This window comes from Panthera tigris, chromosome C2, assembly GCF_018350195.1.
Source record: "Panthera tigris isolate Pti1 chromosome C2, P.tigris_Pti1_mat1.1, whole genome shotgun sequence".
Classification (NCBI taxonomy): Eukaryota; Metazoa; Chordata; class Mammalia; order Carnivora; family Felidae; genus Panthera; species Panthera tigris.
The window spans coordinates 107,044,366-107,053,001 of NC_056668.1; the positions used below are offsets into that span (position 1 = coordinate 107,044,366).

At 40.7% G+C, this 8,636-nt stretch overlaps 1 protein-coding gene and 1 long non-coding RNA gene across 9 annotated transcripts in view; one reads left to right on the forward strand and one right to left on the reverse strand.

The window, feature by feature from the left end:
• The window catches only part of LEKR1 (leucine, glutamate and lysine rich 1), a 208,509-nt gene extending 206,701 nt beyond the window's left edge, over positions 1-1,808 (reverse strand). For 5 of the 8 annotated variants that reach the window (XR_006222220.1, XR_006222219.1, XM_042999224.1 and 2 more), the window contains exons 1-2: positions 1,071-1,716; positions 347-453 (exon numbers count right to left, since the gene is read on the reverse strand). The gene's annotated coding sequence lies outside the window, so the exon portion shown is untranslated. The other 3 variants (XM_007086270.3, XM_042999222.1, XM_042999221.1) reach the window with 3 other exon arrangements.
• A 2,871-nt stretch (positions 1,809-4,679) lies between these two features.
• LOC122242055 lies at positions 4,680-8,415 on the forward strand. Its single transcript, XR_006222214.1, has 3 exons — positions 4,680-4,727; positions 6,013-6,095; positions 7,893-8,415. It is a non-coding gene; the product is annotated as an uncharacterized LOC122242055 (long non-coding RNA).
• The last annotated feature ends 221 nt before the right edge of the window (positions 8,416-8,636 follow it).

The following is an 8,636-nucleotide window of genomic DNA, read 5'->3' on the forward strand; positions in this document are numbered from 1 at the left end:
ATGTTTGGTAAAGTTAACTAGAGTTAACTATGGGCGTAAAGTTAACTGCCATAGCTAACATAGGCCCACACAGTCAAGTACATAATAATCTGACGTTTGGCAGACTGTGATATGGCAAGAGCTCGTTATTCACAGAAGGCTCATTATTCTCTCTTCTGCCATTTTACAATGGACTTACCATCAGTAAATAAGATGGCATTATCTTAATTAAACTCTACTGGGAGTACAATTTTTCCTAAAATTGCCAACTAAATCTCCTTTTTAAATTCCACCCATAAAATTATTTGAGAGCATGGATCTAGTGACAGCATAAACAAAGGACCAGTGGAACATATTTGTTTAGTACCTTCTTTATCTGTAAAGGTATTCCAACTTTGGGTCCTTCTTATATAGCAAGTAGGAAAATTTGGCAGGTTCTGATTGAAGAAAATACTGCCAACCCAGAAAATCTCTCTACAATGCAGAAAGAAAACAATTTTATTATTGAGTAAGCATTTAACTAGACTGTGATGCACATCAGAGCCAATCTGCTAACGAGACTACAAAGACAGAAAGCTCACTTTTTTTTATATACAGCCATGTAGATACAATCCATTACATATACGTTCTCAAGAGAAAAGGTAACTCGTCCTCAACACAGTGGGCTACACACTTTCATAGTTCGTTTCCAATTCACCTAGTGATTGAAGTAGCTATCTGCACTGGTTAATTGCGATTGTTCTAAGGAATACAAATCCCTGTGATAGAATCCGTGGTTTCTAAAGGAAGGAGTCGAGGGAGAAAGTACCAAAGGTGATAAGGAAATAGGGACGCCGTCTTCCTTGATGTTTACATTTTAAAGAGATGGTTCCCACGTCCTCAAGAAAAACATTCTGGGTCTTTAAAAAGATTTGCATACGTATTAAAGGAATAGAGGCATTCACAAATTTACGGAATTTCTCAAGGAAAGAAAAAAGTCTTTCACCCACGGCAACACGTAGGTGGAAAAATTTTTAATTTTTTTACTTTACTCTTACATTATTTTGTATGTTTTATCAAACTAGTTTCTTTTATCCTTTCACATTACATACATGTAGACTGCCCTTCAGCGAGAAGTGCGGTGAAACTGGCAGCAGCCACGTAAGTATTTGTGGACCTGCTCTCTTAACAGGATCGTGAAGAAGATGTCGAAAACACAGAAACGTCCTTGACTGTTCACTTCCGATTCCCTTCCCTCACAGCAGTGTCACGCTGGGCCATTAACTCACGTCCAGCTTTCAGGCCCTTCCGTAAAGAACTATTCCCCTGGCGTGAATCACCCGCAAATGAGCAGATCAGCGTCAGGTGAAACGGAGTTCACGCTCTAAGACATTCCTGAAGAGGCGGGATTTTCCGAATAGAAACCAACTGCAAGGCCAGCCAAAACTGCTTGGATGGGTTTTGAAACCCGTCCCTTCCTAACCCCGCTCCCTCGGGACCTGCTGTGGCAGGAAGAGGAGGAGGAGGGTGCGGGGGTGAGGCCGAGCGGCGCTCTCAGAGGGAGTAGAGGACTGGCGGGCTGGCGGAAGCTGTGCCGGGGCCGCAGAGAGGGGCGGAGGGGACGCTCGGAAGCCCCAGCCCTTCGCCGCGGCGCCTCGTCTCAGCTTTCCTGCCCTCTCCCCCGGTGCCAGCACGCCTCCGCTCCGGAACTGCGTCCCGGGGGGCTGGGTAGGCGGGGGACTCAAGGAAGTCATTCATTGTCTCTCACCTAGACCTCGACTCCGAGTGCGAACGGCTTTCCCGGTCTCCCGGGAGACCGTGCTACACGTCTGCCCGACGTCAGGGCGCGGTGACGTCACGGCCCACGCCCCTCGCCAACTCGGAGGGGCCTCCCTTGCCCCGCCCTGGGCCACACGCGCCGGGCGGAAGCGGGAAAGCTGGCGGTGGGGTTGAGAGGAAAAGGCTTGTTTTTATGCTGAGCGCTGTGTGAGAGAAGGGAGGGTCGCAAAGGGCAAGGCAGAGGAGGGCGGGCTGGAGTCGCGGTAGAGGCTGCTGGGAAGGAGGGAGATGTCCCTAGCCCCAAGACTAGATTAGAGAGAGAGACACTGCCTGCGGTGGAGGCCCAAGTCCGTGTACCTCTGACCCCAGGCTCTAGAGCCCGTGTGGCGGAGACAGCAGTGGGCAATCATTGTTCTTGAGCGGAAAGAAGAGAAGCCTGTAGAGGTCATGGGTGTAAAGGGAAGCGCTGGGCATTGCAGTGAAGGCAATTGAGAAGGCGTTAAAATTTTCATTCTAGCCCCAAAGTAGTCAAGATGTAAGGCTTAGTTCAGAAGGTATCTTCAGACCGCCTACTCACAAGTTGTTTATTTATAGAAGGCTGGTCACGTTTGCAAGTGACTTACTTTCCTTCCTTCATAAAGCAAGTATTTACTGACATACTACTAAGAGATGAGCACTGCATACCAGAATGGGGTGATGCTCTGTAACTAACCCAGGTAGGGGCAGCTATTGGTATGATTTTCAAGTGACTCATTAATAACCCCAATCTCTCCTGAATACATGAAGTCAAAAATGCAGCTCTGGGGCGACTGGGTGGCTCAGTCGGTTAAAGCGCCAACTCTTCATTTGGGCTCAGGTCATGATATCACCGTCATGGGATCAAGCCCCACCTGGGGCTCTGTGCTGAGGGTGGAGCCTCCTTGAGATTCTCTCGCTCTCTCTCTCTCTCTCCCCCCCCCTTTCTCCTTGCCCCTCCCCTGCTTGTGCATGTGCTCTCTCTCAAAATAAATAAACATTAAAAAAAGAAAAGAAATTGCAGCTCTGATACGAAAAAATATCAATGGCTTACCAGCAGGGAAAGAAACTTGTTACCATTGAATGAAGTACAAAGAAAATTAATTAAAACCTATAGATTTAGAGGTGATCGAATGATGCAGAGCAGTGCTGAAACAGTAGTCAAACTGCTGATGATAGCTGTTTGTTAATGAAAATGACAGGACGAAGTACTGACCACTCCTAAAAGCCTTGTCCTCAAAGCACTGAAAGTCTTGGAGATAGATGTACCCTGTACCTGTACCCTAGCTGATATTTTGCCTGCCTGCCAACGACTTTCAGTTTCCACCGCTCAAAGAGCATTTTTCTTCATCTGAGAAAGATAAACAATAATTAGAGGATTGAAGAGAGGATTAGGAGAGGGGAGCCAATGAAGTGGTCAGGGACAGCATGCTTATCAGAAGCATAAAGAACTTTCACAACTATTCACGTTCAGTATGTTTCTTTGAGGGACAATGAAAATAGGACTGTTCTTAACAATGGGGAGTTTAGACATAGGTCACACACACAAAAAAGCAGTTCATCTCGATCGACTGAGTGCTTTATCTGGAACAGAAATTGCACATCTAAAGCAAGATGATTCTTAGTCTAGTTTGGCTAGTAGTATGACTATTAGCATTAATATTTATTATTTAGTGTATATAAGGAAAGGAAACACTTCAAGGATAGGAGAAAATACTGCAGAAAGGCTGTTAATTCATTCTGAGTTAATTTCATCTGTCCTTAGTCATCTCTACATTGGCCTTGAGACCGATTTTCCTTCCACCATAAATGTCCACACCATAAATGTCCCTTAGACCTGCACTGCCCAATAAGATAGCCACATGTGACTGTACAATTTAGTTAAAACAAAATAAAAAATTCCATTCCTTTATTGCACTAGCCACAGTTGAAGTTCTCAGTAGTCACATGTTGCCACGGCATCACACAGCCCATATATAGAACATTCTCCTCATCAGAGAAAATTCTACTGAACAGTTGCAGGCCCAGTAAGAATTTCAAGGATAAAGAGCATTGATAGATTGCGAGGAATAGCTTTTGTTAAAAAGTAGCAGTGAAAGGTGTTATTCCTGAGGACCACAGCACAGATGAAGAGTTGTGACAGGGTGTTATGAAATAGATTTTTTAAAAAAGTAATCCTATAAACCTTCTCCCCGGGTTCTTGTGTGTTTATTCTTGGCTGTTCATGATCTCAATCTCTCCTTCTCTCCCTCCCTCTCTCTGGGCTCTTTCCTTGTCTTTTTTGTTTTTCCACTACTCTAACTCGCCCCATTATTGGCCATACTGGAACTTATATAGAATTTAAAATGTTCCCATCATTGGCCATATTGAATAAAGTTTTGTGTTATTCAGTTATTAAATTTAATTTTTTTTTCCTTTAGAGAAAGAGAAAGCATGGGAGAGGGGCAGAGGGGGGGAGAGAGAGAGAGAGAGAGAGAGAGAGAGAGAGAGAGAGAGAGAGAGAGAGAATCCCAAGCAGGCTCCATGCTCAGTGAGGAGCCCAACACAGGGCTCAATCCCACCACCCTGGGATCATGACCTGAGCCAAAATCAAGCGTCTGATCATGCTCAACTGACTGAGCCACCCAGGTGCCCCTTGTTATTAAATTTTAAATCAGCTAAGTTTCACTTTTTACTGTGACTTTTAAAAGTAATCTGGTGGTAACCAAATTAAGTTCCTTTTCACCTCCTCTGTGACCTTTTTTTATTCTTTTTCCCCTGTGGGTCAATGACCCCTGAAAGAAAAAGTATAGTCCCTAGTTTTGGGAGAAGAACCTCTGTAAAGTGACTAAATGAGGGCTTTCCACAATGTCTGCAGACCTTTGTGATGTAGTATTAACATTTATGAGAACACAGTGTCTGTGCTTTTGTTTCTGTTATGAGTTTACCTAAGATATTGAACCAGCAGGGCGTTGTCACTCATCCCATTCATTTTGGTAAGTAATATTATTTCCCTTCCCCTTCCCCTTCCCTTCCGCCTCCCCCCATAAGAGGCATGTGGAAAAATGCGTACTTTGTTGGCAAGTCTGATAAAAACATCAGGAAGTCTACCCAAAATTGCTAATTTCAAAGTGAGTTCAGAACTGTAGCAAGGGAGCATGGCAAAATTATACTTAGCCCAACTTTATTTTTATCCTGTGAACCAGAACATAGTACCACACTATTCCCTCAAAAGTTTGAATAAAATGGTTGCAGACAGGCCTCCCAGGTTGGAAGCAACCTTCACTGCTATTTCTGAGTTCTATCCCATTCAACTACAGAATTTTTAAAAAGCTAACATTTATTGGGCTCTTTCTGTTTGCCAAACACTGGATACACAATATCTCATTTATTGAGAACGCTTCCAAATCATAACTCGGTCAGATCGTACTTACTGTTTACTTTTACCCAAATGATGGAAGTGGCCAAGGGCATGGCCCAACAACACATGAGCACTGAAGTGTACTTGGACTGAAAGTATAAGCAGAAGCACCTGGGCCTCATGTATTATGTCAGTTGACTCTGCCAGCCAGTCAGTGACCAAAAGGCATCAGCCTACTGTAGATTAGTAACATATGTAAATACTCAAAAAGCATTGAATTCTGGAAACTTAACTTTGTTTTAGACTTACCATTTTCCAAACTTTTCTGTTACAGCTTCCAGTTTTCAAAAAAGTGGTCAGCTACAAGTGACGATTTGCTTTGTTTTACTCACCCCAACACATTTTATTCCCACCAAGATGTGGATTAGATTTTTTTCATAATACTGTTTTTTTAACTGCTAATCAACATTTAAAGTTGTAGACTCCTTTGTAAAGCTACTTTGTATATTTTGGATTTTTTGGGTTTTTTTTTAATGTTTTATTTTTATTTATGTTGAGAAAGAGAGAGAAAGAGGGAGGGAGAGAGCACAAGTGGGGGGAGGGGAAGAGAGAGAGAGGGAGAGAATCCCAAGCAGGCCCATGACCTGAGCCATGACAAGAGGCAGAATCTTAACCGACCAAGCCACCCAGACTCCCCTACTTTGTATATTTTGAATTCCAAATAACCAATCTAAAGGTGGCTTTGGCCACAAAATACTATTTGTGGGGTTTTGCTCTGTATATTTTTGAATCCATCCCATGTGTAGTATAAACTTTAAGTATGTAATAAAATAAATGTCACACTGTTTAGCATCTCTCTCTAGGAGTTCAAATGTGTTGTGATCTGTGCAATAATAAGTTCTATACTGAATTCTTTTTAGCCCTAAGAATGTAATTGTTGAACAAAATTCCCAATGAGACATCAGGCCTTTCAGTGATAAATGTCAACTCTCAAATATTAAAAGTAAGTCAGACACTACAGTGAAACCTTTAATGATTATAAATGTATTCTCTTGTGGTCTGTTCACTACTGATAAGAGTTTTAGCCAAAAATGTACTGTTTGCCAAATATAGTTTAATATTTGTTACATGAATATATTTCTTTTTGAGACATAATTGATATATCACATTATATTAGTTCCAGGTATACAACATAATGAGTCAATATTTATTTATATATATTGTGAAATAATCACTACAGTAAGCCTAGTTAACATTCATCACCACACATAATTACAAATTTTTTTCTTGTGATGATAGCTTTTAGGATCTATCTTCTTAGCAACTTTTCAAATATACGATACAGTCACTATGCTGTACATTATATCTCAAGGATACATTTACTCTCATGAACATATTTAAAAACAAAAAGAATAAAGCTCTCATGGCACTGAGTTAAAACTCTTGTAATGAATTTGATACTCAAATATATGGCACTGATAGTTCTTTAAACTCTTAGCGTCCAATACACAGCCTATAATAAATGTTAATGAATTCAAAGACTGAAAATTGAGAACTGCCTTATATGTTTAAAAAACAGCTTTTGTAGAATTTGCTTGTTTAATGAAATTATAGCTCATTTCTGAGATTTCCATAGGATTCTAATGAAGCATCTGAGAGTCTAATTCATATGTGTTTTGATAAGTGATTGGCAGAAGTGATTTCATTCTACCTTTGTAAAGATGAAATTCATGTTTTGGTACCTATAATTTTAGCTAGCAGTGGAATTTATATGAATCAAATTATAGCAACTTTCTTGTCATTTTGTTATATCTCTATTAACAGAATGATTTGATTCTATTAAATAAGGAGTTTTGAATCATCTTAAAGATATTTTCTTATGAATTATTGATAAAAAATATATCAAATAATATTACCAAACCTATAAAACAGAAGAAAAAGATTAAAACACTTATAGTAGCCCTGGTTTGCAAGGGTTTAGAACAATAGCATTCTTAAACATTGCTTTTAGGGTCAAAAATTTTAGGGTAATACATTTATTATGTTGTAAACACCCTGAAATATTCAAAACTATTGTAGTAGACATTTGAACCCCCTTTTTCCTTTTGTTCAACAATCCAAACCTCTTCACCCTCCCCTTTCCCTCCCCTCAAGCACAAGTGAAACAGCCCAACTCCAGGAATCAGCTCAGAATAGGTCAATTCTGCTAGCCCCTTCCCCTTAACCAGTGGTTTAAATCAGAAATGGGCTTATGACCCAATTCTGATCAAACAGGCCCCAAGAGAAGCCTGCTAGAAGCTTTTGGGAGGCTTATTTCTTATTAGTACATATATTTAGTGTTCATGACAGTCTCCTTTATAAATAATGTTTAAAAGCTGGAAAAGCCAAAACATGAAATAAATACATATATCAAATATCAAGATTGTGCACCTGATGATAGGGGCACCTGGGTGGCTCAGTCCGTTAAGTGGCCGACTTCGGCTCAGGTCACGATCTCGCGGTCCGTGAGTTCGAGCCCCGCGTCGGGCTCTGTGCTGACAACTCAGAGCCTGGAGCCTGTTTCAGATTCTGTGTCTCCCTCTCTCTGACCTTCCCCTGTTCATGCTCTGTCTCTCCCTGTCTCAAAAATAAATAAAAACGTTAAAAAAATTAAAAAAAAAAAAAGAAATGATGATATAGTTCTTTGGTGATTAATGTCCCAAGCAAGTTAAAAATAATATTATAAATCCCCCAAAAAAGTATTCCAAATAGCATTCTAAATATACATTTTGTTATTTATGTCTATAAATATATATTTTAGGATACCAGAGCACTTCACAGAATCAACAGAAGAGCTGAATAACCAAGCTTCAAGAAAGCAGGAAATAAGCCTGCTTTGAGAACTTCAGATATGAACTCTTGAACTATAAAAAGTCATGGAGTCTCAGCCCTTTAAATCTACCACTTAATGATGGTTGGTCCATTCTCTTACAGTCTCTGCACATGGCCGACAGTCTGGTTTTGTCACCAAAAGGAAAAGAGGAGGTTTCTGTTCCCGACCTCCAGTTAGAAAAATGCTGGGAAGTGACTCTGGCACACCTTAAGTTATACAACAATCCCTTGATCAAACTGCTGAAGCTAGGAGGTATCAGGTACATGCTTCCTGACCAGTTGTGAGGATCATGTAGGCAAAGCCACACATGATGAACCTCCCTTTCTAATTATAGGCCTAGAAGAGTAGAGGGGCAGTTCTGTAGCAGATGAGTGCTGGGCATACAAAATAAACATCCCCACATACACTTAAGAATTAGTTAGCTGGGAAAACATGCTAAAACTAAACAGTGACTTTTGCTCTAAGAGAGAAGTGGGGAGGTACATATGTGTATTTTGAAAAATACTTCCTAGGACTTTATGGTAGGTATCCTAACCCAGCAGAATCCCTTCTTCAATAATAGTATGTTACCTGTATAACAAAAATAAATGTGTGTGTGTGTGTGTGTGTGTGTGTGTGTGTGTGTGTAACTAGGCACCTTAGGTCTAAGGGTAATCGTAATAGTGAAATAAA